The sequence below is a fragment of the Neolamprologus brichardi genome, chromosome 17 (assembly GCF_056152115.1).
Source record: "Neolamprologus brichardi isolate AB-2024 chromosome 17, ASM5615211v1, whole genome shotgun sequence".
NCBI classification, from domain to species: Eukaryota; Metazoa; Chordata; class Actinopteri; order Cichliformes; family Cichlidae; genus Neolamprologus; species Neolamprologus brichardi.
The window spans coordinates 5,842,451-5,857,222 of NC_142120.1; the positions used below are offsets into that span (position 1 = coordinate 5,842,451).

Genomic DNA, 14,772 nt, shown 5'->3' on the forward strand with positions numbered 1-14,772 from the left:
ACCACCATTACCTCCACATCTTCTCGAGCGCTTCTCTGAGCCCTTGGTATTTCTCCAGCTTCTCGTGTTCCTTCTTCCTGATGTTGCTGTCATTCGGAACCGCTACATCGATTACTACGGCCGTCTTCTTCTGTTTGTCTACCACCACTATGTCCGGTTGGTTAGCCACCACCATTTTGTCCATCTGTATCTGGAAGTCCCACAGGATCTTAGCTCGGTCATTCTCCACCACCCTTGGGGGCATCTCCCATTATATATATATATATATATATATATATAAACAGATTTCCTTTCCTGATTTCTTTGTTTTCATATATTGAAGCCTTACCAAGACAATATGACAATGCATTTCAAAAATGTTCTTGTTTTACTGTTACAACAAGATCAGCTGCCTGTTGTGCTTGTGGTGCTCCGAGCACATATTTTGCCAACAGGGCAGTTGCACAGTGCTCTCTGGTGGACTCAAATATGCAACACCAACACTCGTAACTTGGCTGAAGGGTGTTTCTCCCATGCGTTCTTTACTTTTTACATTTCGAGTTATCAGCCTTTATGAATGTAAATACAGATATATCAACAAACAGCCATTATCGGCTCATATATTGGCCCCGTCGAGATATTGGTCGGGCTCTACTCGAGCAAGAATGCATTAGCTATTCATTTTGTGGAGATTAAGTTTAGTATTTCAGATGCTAAATCTTTTTACGTACCCTTTGCTATTCTGAAACCACAGACAAGCATATTAGTTTCTGTGACGAGACCTCCGAACAGGTCTTTTGACTGTTTAATTGAAGGCTAGGTGTCTACAGTGAGGCACTGCATCTGAGTGAAGAGTCGGTGTATGAATCCAATATTGTGTGTCCATCAGCAGCCTGTGGTGACAGGCAGACTGTGTTAGTGTCTGGCTTTCTACTGAAGTGTCGCTGCAAAACTGTGAATCATCTCACCCTTCATGTCACTCCATATGCTTTACTCGCTCTCTTCCTCGTGCCCCGGTAGACTTTTTTTTTTTTATTAAATGTCTGACCCCTTTTTTCCCCTCTTTTCTATGGGCATCTTGCTCCATTCTGGCTCCCTCTCTTTTCAGTTTCTTTCTCTCTGCGTGCCGTCATCTAATAATCACATTTCTTTTCAAATGCCTTTCTTTCTTTTTTTTAACTCACAGATGAATGCAGGCCTCCCAGGGTGATATTCAAGGTTACAGCAATCTAGTGAGCGGAGCTCTTTGTTTGTCTTTCTTTTTTTTTTTCACTCGTGCCAGACAATGCTGCTACCAAATATTATCATTATCTACTCTATTTTCACAATTGAATTTTGTTCTGGCCAGAGAGGCCACAGCCTCCCCTGCTTTAATGCTATTGCTGCTTTTCAATTTCCGTTGTATTGCTTTTCATCCTGTAGCAGCCAGCTGTGCATCATTAATTCACAATGTACTTTAGACGCATTGAAATACTATATAAGAATCCAGTAATGATCCAAAACACATAAAAACGTGTTTGACGTAATTTTACAATGCAAAATCAGTGTAGTTACTACAAAATTGACTGGACTGATATGTATACAGAATAAGTCACATATTTCAGGAGGATTTAAATTTTGCCTATGGATAAGGTGAATGGGCTGTCGTATGCTGAGAGCTCATCCATTATTCTCTGCTTCCAACAGGATATTTTGACCACATTTAAAACCAGCGACGATGTTCCCCACGTGGGAGATTGGTATGAAAATTGAGACTCAAGTCAATTAACTTTCTTTCAGTCAATCGAGAATAACACAGAAAGAGCGGTTCATTTAAAGTTGATAGAATATTGATTTTTAATTACACGGTAACAGATTGAATATGACATCCTCATTACAAAAGTTGATCAATATTTAAATGATGAAGTCAGCTATCCTCCGAAAGTGCTCGTGTTGAAAGCGAACTGAAGTCCGCCACAGAGAGATATTTGTGTTGACACTGATGTGAGCTGCCGTTGCTGGACTCGGTAATTACAACAGTTTAGCAGCGATGGCGCTTTTTTGGCTAAAAACTGAAACAGATTAAGACAGTTAATAATGCTGTCAATTTTATTTATATATTGGAAACTGCTGTATATTGTGTAGCGCCACTTGTGCTGTGCTGTTTAAGAGTCTGATTTCCAAACATGTTCAAGCTTTCATTTGTGAATTTAATTAAAAGAAATGAGACTATGCAGCTTAAACTGTTTTTTTAATTACTAATATGATGACAGATGTGTTTTAGAAACTTCCTGGTCACTAATAATTAAAAATATGTTGCTTTGAAATATCTGTTAAGTCTGCAGAAAGAAAACAAAATGTTCTTTATTGTTTGGGCTTTCTGGTGGAGCTGAACTTGCTCGTCATGCAGTGGGTCTGCATTAGCTTACCCAATGCTTTCCAAACTTTCACTTAGAATTTCAGTTTTAATCACTTATAACCTCCATAATTTGGAAGACAACCAAAACAAAACCAAAAAAAACCCCCTTGCCAACAACCTCAAACTGCAGACGTGCTGCTTTGCATGGGACAACTTTTAAATTTGACAAAGGTGATGACCACTGAGACTTGCTACAGTTTCCTAAGTAATAATTATTCAGTGCAAATAGAGCTTAGTTTTATGAAGATTTCAATTTTTAAAGGCAATCCTAATGATCTTTACACATCCATTAAAAAAATGTGTCTGTTATTTGTGTAAGACCAGGTTACCTACATTATTTGTGCACATTGGAAACCCTTCTAAAATAGATCCAAAACAAAACAGGTGGAATACCTGATCCTCATAACCGTTAATGGTGACACAGGCACATTTGGTTTTTAATCTGTCTCCTGGGCATCATTACCAACAACTCTCCCTGTGGACAATTAAAACACTTGCTAGATACACTTGTGTTTGGTGCTGCTGATAATTTTGTGTTAAATATTTAATTATCAAAGCTGTTGCTTTCATTTGCCATTTAATTTTAAGATAACTGGGCAGTAACTAAACTGTAAACCAAACATGGTTTTGTTGTTGCTGTTGTTAGAGCGCTTCAGTCTGCGCTGTCATTCAGTTTATTGAACACAATGTTACACAATTGCGTAAAGGAACCATTGTAAGCTAAAAGAAAGCACCATTAGCACTTGCAGGAGTTTATACACAACATAAATATTACTATATTACCACAAATATTAAGCATGATTTATCTTTTCTTCTAGAGTGGTCAAGAAAGTGCCATTTTATAACTGGAGTTCGGTTTACTGGACGAAATCAACTTCAGTTTTAATTTATGGCTGCCCCTCCTTGTGCCTGCTTCTGCTGTAGGTCTCTTCTTGTTAAAAGAGGTTTTTCCTTCCCACTGTTACCAAGTGCTTGCTCACACTCGTTTGTTTGATTTTGTGGTTTTCTCTGTATTATTGTAGGGTCTTTACCTTATAACATAAAGCGCTGTGAGGCGGCTGTTGTTGGTATTTGGGGCTATAAAAACATTGAATTGAAACAACTCATTGAATCAACCTGTAGCTCAGGTGGTAGAGCAGGTCATCTACTGATCGGAAGGTTGGTGGTTCGATTCCTGGCTTCCCCTAGTCTGCATGCCAAATATCCTTGGGCAAGATATTAACCCCAAATTGCTCTCCGATGCATCCATCGGAGTATGAAAGTGTGTGAATGTTAGCTATAAAGCACTTAGAAAGATGTGCTTGTGCGAATGGGTGTGAATGGGTGAATGCACAAGTTGTGTAAAGCGCTTTGAGTGCTCAGATGAGTAGAAAAGCGCTATATAAGAACCAGTCCATTTACCATTTATCTATTTAACACCCTTACTGTGGTAATGACTATGCACATTTTACTATTGGAAAAACAGGCTTTCATGTGTTTTAGTGTCTGACACACACAGCTGGATGAGCCAGAATTACACCTGGATCTGACCGGGAACAACTGGGAGGAGGTGACAGTAGAGATGCCTTTTCGTTGCTTGTTTTTCTCGTCTCACTACAGGAAATGTAAGAAGCTTAGTAGGGGCCTCAAGAGAATGAGTCCATCACTATGTCAGGCTTCCGGTAACACAACTTAATTAAATATGTTGTGCGTGAGCTTTAATCATGAATACTGTTAAAACTTAGTTGTGTGGGTGACATCGTTTCTAATTAAAATCATGTTAAACGTTTAAGATATTTAGATTAAACCATCAATATGCCATTTCCTGTATCACATTACAACATATAATGATTTCTATGTGGGTCGAACGTGGCTCATTTTCCTTGCATACTGTCTTCATAAAAGCTCCTAAACAGATGAAATTCTAAGAGAAGCAATACATGCCATGACTAAAAAATGTGCAGCTGAATAAAATACTCTTGTCAGGTTACTCAATTATTGACTGCAATGGAAAGTAGGCAGAAAACCTTGACAGAACGCTCCAAAAAAATGTGCATGCTCTGTAAACCACTGAAAGAGGGTTTTTTTTTGATTCGGCTCAGCAAGGATATCATGTTCTCCAAGAACAGAAGTGGATTAGAAAAGGAAAAGGAATTCAAGTATTTTTTCTAATTTTTTTAAGAATACTTATAAACCCGTCATAGACATAGATCTTTATCTTTATACCTCAGATGTTTCTACCGTTGGATATCCTCATGAGTTGCATAATGAGTGAAATTAGACATATTTACTAAAAACACACAAACTTCATGGTGTGGAAAATTAATTGACATCTCCCTAACGAATGCTTCACAGATATTAAGACAAAAACAGGACAGATATCTAAGGTGGGGTCTTTTCACAGGTAACTTCTTGATAGATGCTTGGATTCTTTCCCCAAGTGTCAGTGTGACTGACAGTAAGCAATGTGAAACATGTTGCGGCTTTTCTGTTTTTATTTGAACAAAATCTTAAAAGTGCTTTGTCATTATAGGGTGATTTTTGTTTCTTTGGAAAAGCTGTGTCTGATTCCAAAACATGCGAGGAGCCTCCAGTCCATCTCGAGCAGGAATTTATATGGTGCTTTTCTAGCCTTGATGACCACTCCAACTTTTTTACACTTCAAGCCTCGTTCATCCATTCACACTCGTGTCCATGGAGAAATGTGTTCCAATCAATCAATCAATCAATCAATCAATCAATCGATTAATGGCACATTCTCACACACTGAGTGATCCATGAAATGCAGTTTTTATGGTTTAATATGTTGGCCAAGAGCAGAATTTTCATCGATAGATAGATGGATAGGTTTTGCACAATACAAGCAAACCCAACAGTTAAAGCAAAACACCTCAAATAAAACTAGCTGGAAACACAATCCAAAATAACCTTCGCTAATGCTAATATCACTCTCCCTGGCTATTTTCTTTAAATCAAATATTTTCATGCTAATTTACAAACCATTTAGTATTTGACTTTTGTTTTAATTCCAATGGAAAATATAATGGGCTAATTTTAAATACAAATCCTCCTAAAAAGTCGGTTAGCTAATTAGCAGAAGCTAGTCTGGAAAGCTAACATTTTGTTTGCCGATAGTGTATTTTCCCTTCCTGTATCCAAGCTAGAAAGCTTTTTTTTTTTTTTTTTTTAGGTCTCTCCAGAGTTGGAGGAATGGTTTGTGTCAGCTTTTTAAAATGAAGGCTTTTCATACTGTATATCTACAGTTTTACCCTGTTAGCCACAGCTAACAAATTATGTTCCTTTGTAGTGTAAGTATGCAATTGGGATTGATGTGCCATGCTATGAATAAGGTGTTACAGCATAACTATGTAATTGTGAATAATAATGATAACCATCCTAGTGACTGTGTAGAAAGATATCCTCTTTTCAGCAAGAATCTTTTTTGGCTCTGTCACATTTGGTTGGCATGCTGTTTAAAATGCTGACAGACATATTAGACTGCCCTATTCTGCCTTGAAACTTTGGTTTTTCACTGAGCAATTCATGAATTTTGCAACATTTATTCAATTACCTGTCTATTAGGTTCTTCGGGGACTCTATTAAGACTCGACCTGATCTCAGAGGCCCAGAGGCAGCTTTGTTGCATGACAGCAGCAGTGTGTTCATCTCCCGAAACAATAATGGCTCCACCTGTCAGAAGACAAAGTGGGTCACAAGCAAAGCCTTATTGGTGGCTGCCACCTCAACTTTTATCTCTGATTAAACTGTAAGAATCCTTGTGTTGAACACCCTACTGGGCATGGGCCGTATGTTCCAGCTTTTCCCTCTGATTAAGCCCTTCTTCAGATTTATTGGCCATGGGAAATAATGGGAAACACAGTGAATGTAGAAGTTTTAGCCCATTACTCATGGCTTTTATTGGCATGGGCTCTGTTTGGCATACAGCCAGTGACCTGTACAGAGGACAAAGCAAGTAACGCCTCTCCTGGCTCTTGGCAAGGAAAAGCATAGCAGTGAGGAGGTGGCAATATAGAGAAGGAGAAAGTGAGAGAGGAGACGTGGCAGCAGTGTAGGTGGGTGATGTGAGGATAGAGAGGAAGGAAATTGTTTAATAATTTACAAAAAAAAAGGAATTTCAGTATTCCAAAACTTATCTCAAAACATTTTTGCTATCTCTTTGTAATATAGAAAAGGAGTTGCATACAATGCAAGAAACTGCCTAACAGGGATTTATAATAGAGTCTAGACAGAACAGTTGACCCCTAAGGAAGTAGCGCAAAAAAAATGAGACCCTGTGTGCTGGGTGACAAAATTAAAGTTCAGAGATGAAACTGTTACACAAGATAGTGATCCTTACAGTTTATACTGTGTATAAATGTCTATATGTGAGTGTATTAAGCATATTTTTTTAGTTATAGGAGAACTGCTAAACATAGTGTGAAACCCCCGGCAATAAGCTCATTAGTAAGTAATAATCATGTAGGATGATATACTATAAATTAGCTTGTGCCTTTGAATGCTTTTCTGTTGGAGACAAAGAGAATATACTATATTTGCTCATATTGGTTTAGTGTGTTTTATTACAAAGCTTTATGGTAATTTTGCTTTTTTAAATGTGCAACGTTTTCTAGGCCAGAAGAAAAAGGAAAAACAATACAGAAATCCAATTTAAAGCAGAACTCCACCAATTTACATACAAAGTTTAAGTTTACGGGCTGTGGAGGAGATTCATCAATTTTTGAAAGAAACATTTCTGATAATGTCCAATAAAAGAAACGTTTAGGGTAATCTGCAGTAGACATTTTGATTAGAGGATATAAATATCAGTTTTGCAGTAGCTGTTTCCTCTGGGGTAGATGGACGGGTCAACAGAACATTAGCCTTTGACTTAAATATCTCTCTCCTCCGCCAACACTATTGTTTACAATAAGTCCTGGAGATAAAAGGTGCAGTATGAATGACAATGACATCTGTGTAAGAGATCATATGCATATTTTTTCTTTTTTTTTTAAGCCTAAAATAATCTTACCATATATACACTTTCTTGCACAATGTTTAAAATATGCCCTCCCTCACCACAGGCGTCAGGTGTTTTAGCAGATCTTAATCCAGGTTGGTTTCTGGCAGATATGCTGCAGCGATGTTTGGAAAATGAACACAATCACTGCTGGCATCGATGTCCATGTGCCATAGGATTTTTAAAACGTGGAAAGTAGAGCTTTATCTAGGATCAAGCACAGCTTCTGCACGCTAATGAAAACAGCATCTCTGACTAGGCGAAGATATCGCACATAATACAACATTAACCATGAGTAGCCTAGATATAATTGTACATGTGAAAACTTACTTGAACTGCTTTATTTATTCATAAACTCCTGTAACTCTTGGGGTTTTAGAAAACTCGACAGAAAAAAATTAAAAAAGGGATAGACATGTGAAGGAAGCAGAACTCCATCAACATTCTCGCTGTTTTATTTGAGTTACTGTACGCACTGTACAAATGGATGCACTGCCTGCAGATGCTGTTCCGTGCTGAGTGAGTGAGCTCAAGCCTCGGCTGCTCGCTCCAGAGTTTGTGGAGAAGCACATTTCTACTTTATAAATAACACAAAAGCCTAATTGCTGGTTGATGTAAAAGCTGCGCAGTGGAATTCTTTTCATGTTCTAAATATTTACTCGCAGTTACGCAAATTGCTGGTGCCACCTTAAACTGGTAGTGAAAAAAAAGAAAAGAAAAAAGAAGCTGTTCTTAGCGCTGTACATATGGTGGATGTTGGTGCGTGTGGTTCAAACATGTGAGGCGAGATGTCAGGGTTGCATAAAGATGGCAACCTCGTGAACAGCTGTAATTGGTTTCCTCTGACAGATCAAACCATCACTCTGTCTCGGAACATCCAGCTGTCAAACCTGACACACAGTTAGATTTAGCCACTTTTGCTCTTTCCGGGAAGTATAGACTTGTAGAGTCCGCCGATGACAATGGCAGCTTTGTACACCCACACAGTCATGGGCACACATTCGGCCTCCTCAGCCCAAATCCATGTCGAGGTCAAGTCTCTGTTAATTGCTTTCCATGGAGTAGATGGATGGATCACGGCTTCAGTTGACGAGGCTGGGAAGTGTAGGGAAAGAAATAACACGCGTGTGGTAAGACACACACAGAGAGTCTGGCACACATTTCAGCCAACAGAGATTGTTATCAGCTAATTAGTAGCAGTAACTGCAGGGGCCAACCTTATTGACACTGGAATAACGGTTTTCTGGTTTGAGTGGCACTGTCACTTCTCCAGCCGTGTCATTGTGATTCAATTATAAATACACAGATGCAGGGAACGGAACGTGCAAACACCCCAAGGAGGAGACGCTGCTTTCAGATGCTGTGATCACTTGAGCGGCCATATGGGTTATTGTGTGCAGACTGGCCACGCTCTCTCCCAAATGGCAGACTCAACTTCAGCGGATAAATAAATGAATGAATATTTATTTCACATTTCACATCACTCGGCAAGTCCCACATCGGTCGAGCCTCGAAAAATGCGACAACACACAAACTGAAACAATGGCAGTGCTTTTTGTGCCGTGCAGAGGGGGTTAGGGTAAAGGCTTACACGTGCCATTGTGTGGCCATTCAGCCTTGGTCCTCCTCCATCTGGATTGCTTTCATTCCCGTGATCATGATACCCATTCAAAGCTCGAATGATGAAAAGAGCACTAAATGTATTTTTTGTTAAGAAATTGCAACAGTATCAGCTGTTTAGATTGTTTTAATCTAAATTTAGGCTGCACCTGTCATAGGTTTGCTGTTGGGTATGTGGGGGGGGGGGGGGGGGGGGGGGCGGTGAGTGATTAATAAAAAAAAACACGAGGCTGAGCTAACTAGCCAAACCTGTTGCCTGTTCCAATATCTAAAAGGTTTGACTAATATGGAGGTACGCACAATTTCCCGTGCATTTAAAAAAAAAAAGCAGAAGAAGAAGAAGAAGAAGAAGAAGAAGATTTGTACAGGTTCCAAAACTAAATTCAGCATTTTTAAATTTCCTCTTTAGCCAGAAAATATGCTCGGATCACTATTATTTATTTATTCGTGGAGGCTAGCGTCTTTTTTTTCTTACAGCACTACCATGTCTCCTGCTTTGTACCCGGAGGAGATTATTTGGAGAGTTGTGACGCAACCTGGAGCTAAGCAGAGGGGGGGGGGGGGGGCAGTGGATCACGTATGAGGGACAGAAAGTAAGATGTTCCCACATGTCTGGCCGCAACTGTTTCTTATTAATCTGCTACATGATTGATGGGAGGATGCATGGGAAGGTTGATGGGAAGAACCTGAGTAGAGAAGGCGGGGGGGGGGATTGCTGACCTCAGCGCCTCTTAATCTTAGATCTTGAATGGGGGTGTTTTCAGAACGGGGAATATCCTGGAGATGCATAGTTTATGAAACTGTATCGTTCTCGTGCGTAAAATGCCAAGAGTTGCACTGGACTGGAGGAATAGGGGTTCGGGGATTGAGAGGTAGAGTGGGGGCGGGGGGTAGAGAGAAAGTGACGGATCGGCCGAGCGATATGGCGAAAAAGTGGGAGAAAGAGAGAAAGAGACAGCGCGACAGAGAGAGAGAGGGAGAGAGAGAGAGGGAAAACGAGAGAGAGACAGAGAGAGAGGCTGTGAAGCGACTTGGTTGGCAGTGTTCGCCTCTGTCTCTCAGGCAGTGGGAGAGATGTGCGTAACATGCAGCGGAGAGCGGTGATCATCATCTGCGCGCCGCATCGCCGTGGACCGCCGTGCGCACTCATAGACGGAGACACACCGAGGGGTGCAGCCCGCTCTCCCGTACCCGTCGTGACCGACACTCCCGTGAAGCCGGCGAGAGACCCCTGAAGGAGCAAAAGAAGCAGAAGAAGTGGTGTGAGGAAAGATGCCAGCCGCTCAAGCTGTGATTTGGGGTTAATCACCCCTCTGTTTGGAAATCACTCTGACGCACCGGCGACGAAGCGAGCGCGCTTATTTTTGCGGAATCCCATCCTCCTTCCTTCTGTGTCACATCTAAAGCGGACTATCAAGTGGGGATTTTTTTTTCATTGTTTATTTTTTTTATTTTTTTATTTGCACGAAAGCTGCATTCCATGGCCAACAGAATATGAGTCAGTGCGTGTCTGTGAGCTGAGGTGGAGTGTGCGTCTATCTCTCTCTCCCGCTTGCACGGCTGTCTCGGTCCGCCACAAAACCTTCCCACGCCAGGATGCAGCTGCTCAGAGTTGCGTGGGCACTGACCGGAGCGGCGATCTGCTGCTTTCTCATTCTCCTTATCCACTCCCGCCTGCTCAAAGAAGGTAATCACACCGAACTCCACCGATTTACCCCCTCAATCTGATCTGTTACCGAGCTATCCTCTGCCGTGTAGTTTATGTGAAGTTTTCCGCAAAAAAAATAAAAATAAAAATAAAATAATAATAATACAAATATGTATATATATACATATTCAAACATGATCAAATATCCAATTTTCTTAAGTGGCTCTGATACAGAAAAAAGAAAGAAGAATCCAATCCAGTTTGCACAAAAGCAAATTCATTAGCATGAGGCGCACAAGCGCTTCTGTGATTCCTATCCCACCTGCATTTCTGCATCTCTGCTCATCAACAAGTAATCAACCCGAATATGTTCGATTAACCAATATTGAATGCCAGAGGAGAAGGAAGAATTGTGCTCAAGGAAGAGGGGGTGAAAAAAAAGTACTACCAAAAGCAGTTGACTGTATGGAGATACTGATTTGTTTTAAGCGTTTTCAATAGATGGCACTAGAGTCTTGCTTTAGGGTAACATTGAGGTCAAGCGGTTCTAATGTCGTTCCATTCGCCTTTATATTGTGTTTTCCGACCCCCTTTCTTGGAGTCGAAAGTCGGGTACAATTCCAATGCAGACCCTCGGTCACACAACTCTCAGCTTCTCTGTTGCTCTGGCTGCTGTGTGTCTGTCATTGCTGACATGCTGTCTGGATGGCACAGCCTGCAGATGTGGCTGCATTGTGGGAAGTTGGTGCAGCTGGTTTTTTTTGGTTTTTTTTTTTTTTTGGGGGGGGGGGGGGGGGGGAGGTGTTAATTAATTGAGTTCCATTTGCTGACATTCAGCTGTTAATGCTTTAATGAATCACAACTTAGCCGATGTCTCAGTGTGGGAGATTGTTCCGTGTAACCGGTCATTAATTCCACCTACAGTACACCGCGATATACACAAATCACATCTGTCTGCGGGGAGACTTTCATGCAGAGGTTGAGCACACTTACTGCTCAAACTCCTTATGAAAGTCAAATGGTGTAAGCTGGGGGAATTACTGCACTGCATAAAGCTGGCACGTAAAACAGCTCTTAATACTACCCTTACACATGTATACCCCGGGGCGAGCAGGGTCTGTTTGGCACTTAGGAACGGTCACGAGTTTTCCTTTGTGGTGATTTTTGTAAAAGCGAAGGCTTGGAATGGCTCGCCATGCCCTCGCTGCCTCCAGCCCTGGGCAGATATTCGGGTCAAGCAGTAGCAAGCACTTCCCTCACCGTGGTGAGTCCATGACTGCTTCTGGGTAGGAGTATGTCCAGCCATAGTGATGTAAAGGGAGCGAGGGGTGAGAAATAGGTCTGTCAGCCAAAAAATTTGAAGCAAGGGGAGTTGAGGATTCTGTACTGGCACATGTCCCAAAGCCACCCTTTGTAGTTTTAATTTACTGTGGCACACTGGCCTTACAGAGAGGTCAAAAAGAGGATTGTGTGGCCACCTAACAGTACAAAAAAGTGCTGCTCGCGGCCGTGTTGATGCGAGGGGATCTCATTAGATTCGGGCCATCAGCATTGTTGAGCTTGTTGACTGGCAAGGCAATATTTTTGACCTTCACCGCCGAGTTGTTTGCCGGTATCATGTTGTGCTTTTTACGCTGAGGTGTTGTTCCCTTAAGCCCGTGTTTTTCTGTGCTTTCTAACTTGACACAGAATAGCTTTTAAGTTTTCAGGGGAGGTGAGTCTGCTGGTCACTCTCTGGCAAGAGGCCACATTTAATTTCGGTTTGGGCTTTATTGAAATGTGGCACAGAGAGACGGAGGGAGAGGAGTGGTGAGAATATGCTCACTTTAGGCTACAAGAATGGCCAAGGTCAAACCCTGCTCTGAGGCCTAATAATACGAACTGATAAAAGGAATTCAAAGGAGTGCATTAGCGACAGTCTTTTGGGAATGAGGATAATGAAAGGCATGCACAAGGGACCTAAAAAAGAACAGAGGCCTTTTAGTCTCAGCCTGCATATTCTTTCATTAAGAACATTGGGGTTGTCCAACACTACCATCTTTTAGTGTGAATTAGAACAAAAGAAAGCGGGGGGGGGGGGGGGGGGGGGGGGGAGAGAGAGAAGTATTTTTAGTCTCCTCTCTATCATGTGCCGGATTGATCGCCTCCTCTGTGCTTCAGTTCTTGAGGATGCTGAAGCTGGCGGTACAGATGTGCATGCAGGTGGTATATTATTTAAGGTAGCCTGTCAACAACAGAGTTATTTTCATACCAGTGATTGTGAGCTTGCCAACTACAGATTGAAGACGGTGATTTGGGCTCATGGAGAAAAAATACGCCAGCTCTGTGTCAGCTTGTTAGGAAGCTGAATACACTATGAGCAGAAATATGCATTTGAGGTTGGGGGGGTTGTACACCCCGTTGCGTCAGCCCTCTTGCATAATGTGGCACAGGATCTGGGCTCGCAGAGAGGCTCGGGTTTGGGATTGGAAACGTATTATGCGCTCGGAGTGTGGATGAATTTCGGGCCATAAATTTCTCACACTGTCCACTTCAATAATTCACACAATGAAGCAAATCCCGTTTCGCTCTTTATTGGCTGAGATATTTGTCACATGGCAATAGAGGGTCCGACAGGTTCGCAGAACAGCTCCTGGTGCAGAAATCCCCCGGCGAGTCCGGGACCATCGAGGCACGTGAAAGGTTTTGTTCTAGAAATAACACGTTAGTCACTGTAATAAAATGGCCTGCATAATATGGGACGGTTATATCTTTGGTGTGCTTTTAAAGCTAAAAAGAGCAGCATCTTTAAAACACCGGTGGCCTGTTCGCTCTCAATATTGGAGTAACATTGTGAAGGTGTACCAGAACGGAGCTTAGTGGCTTTATTGAAAATTCTCTCAAGTGTTCATGAGGACGCTTTAAGAGTCAATAAAACCTTAAAGACAAATTTGAATAATCTTGAATGATTAGTTTGCATTTTCCCCTCGTTGTAACGATGTCATGGATGGTGCCATATAGAAGGTTGTTTTCCCAAAACATGTGAAGAAGTGCAGTTTTAACAGTAGCTTTCATTGTGTGGTTTTCTACATGATAAAGAAATGCTGCAGTGCTAAATGAAAGAAGTTTGTCAGCATGAATTTATAAAATTGCAGAAAAATGTACGGTTATTACAGGTATAAGAGAGTACTTCACATTAATTGGCAAAAAATGTCCTATTCTTTTGCTTTTTCTGTGGCTTCATTGTAAAAACAAAAAAAATTGCAGCACACAGTGAAAAAAACAGGAGCTTTTCTGCATTTTAACTGTTATTGCTTATCTATTACTTAAATGCCTTGGTGTAGTATGAATGGCAGTGGATCTACACCAGGATGGAAAAACTATGAATGCTATGAAATTCAGAAATTGATGCCCTCTGTCGCATTTTCCAAAGATGTGCGTCAGGTTGGCCAATTCTGGCCTCCGGACCTTATGTTTGAGACCTTTGATTGAAATGATCTTAGATGCGCATTCGTTTGCAAGCATACCCACATAAACCATTTATTTTTATTTATTTATTTATTTTTAATGAATACGTCTTGAAAAGATGAAATATTAAACGTCTCTGTGACACTGAGGAGCTGAGTAGGTGTTGCACTCACAAAAACCTCATGTCTGCACAGCCCAGTGGCCTCTCTCCGTCCTCCACCTCCCTCAGACAGACCACCAGGCTGCCTAACAACTGCAGTTATTGATCTTCAGGTAAAACCACAGAGTGAGCCATAATGGACCAAAGTGACAGATATACAGTGTGTGTGTGTGTGTGTGTGAATGCACTGCACTCAATGTCAGACAACCAAAATCATTTACAGCAGGTGCTCTAAAAAGCACAGTGCAGGGTATCCTCTTCTTTTTTTTCCAAACAAAAAGATGTGGATTAGAATGACATCCTGTGCTGTGGAGGCTCAGCTCGGAGCAGCCTCAGGCAGATTCGGGTCAAGTGGTGGCAACCTCGCAGTGTCATGCACGCACGTGGCCCATGAAGGAAGGGGAGCCCTGTCACTTAGGACAGCAGTTGAAAAAGAGAGGGTGTAATAGCGTAATAATAAACATATGAACAAACCGGGAGTCTGCAGTCGGGGGTTATGTGCTCAAAACTCACGTCACTGCCTG

General features: G+C 41.5%; 1 protein-coding gene across 3 annotated transcripts in view; it reads left to right on the forward strand.

The window, feature by feature from the left end:
• Positions 1–14,772, forward strand: part of tafa5a (TAFA chemokine like family member 5a) — a 171,594-nt gene that overhangs the window by 40,632 nt on the left and 116,190 nt on the right. The window contains exon 1 of one of the 3 annotated variants that reach the window (XR_004843534.2): positions 9,992–10,680. The exons of the other annotated variants lie outside the window; for them this stretch is intronic. The gene's annotated coding sequence lies outside the window, so the exon portion shown is untranslated. Of the gene's footprint in view, positions 1–9,991; positions 10,681–14,772 lie in introns of those variants that run through there. 3 annotated transcript variants of the gene reach the window in all.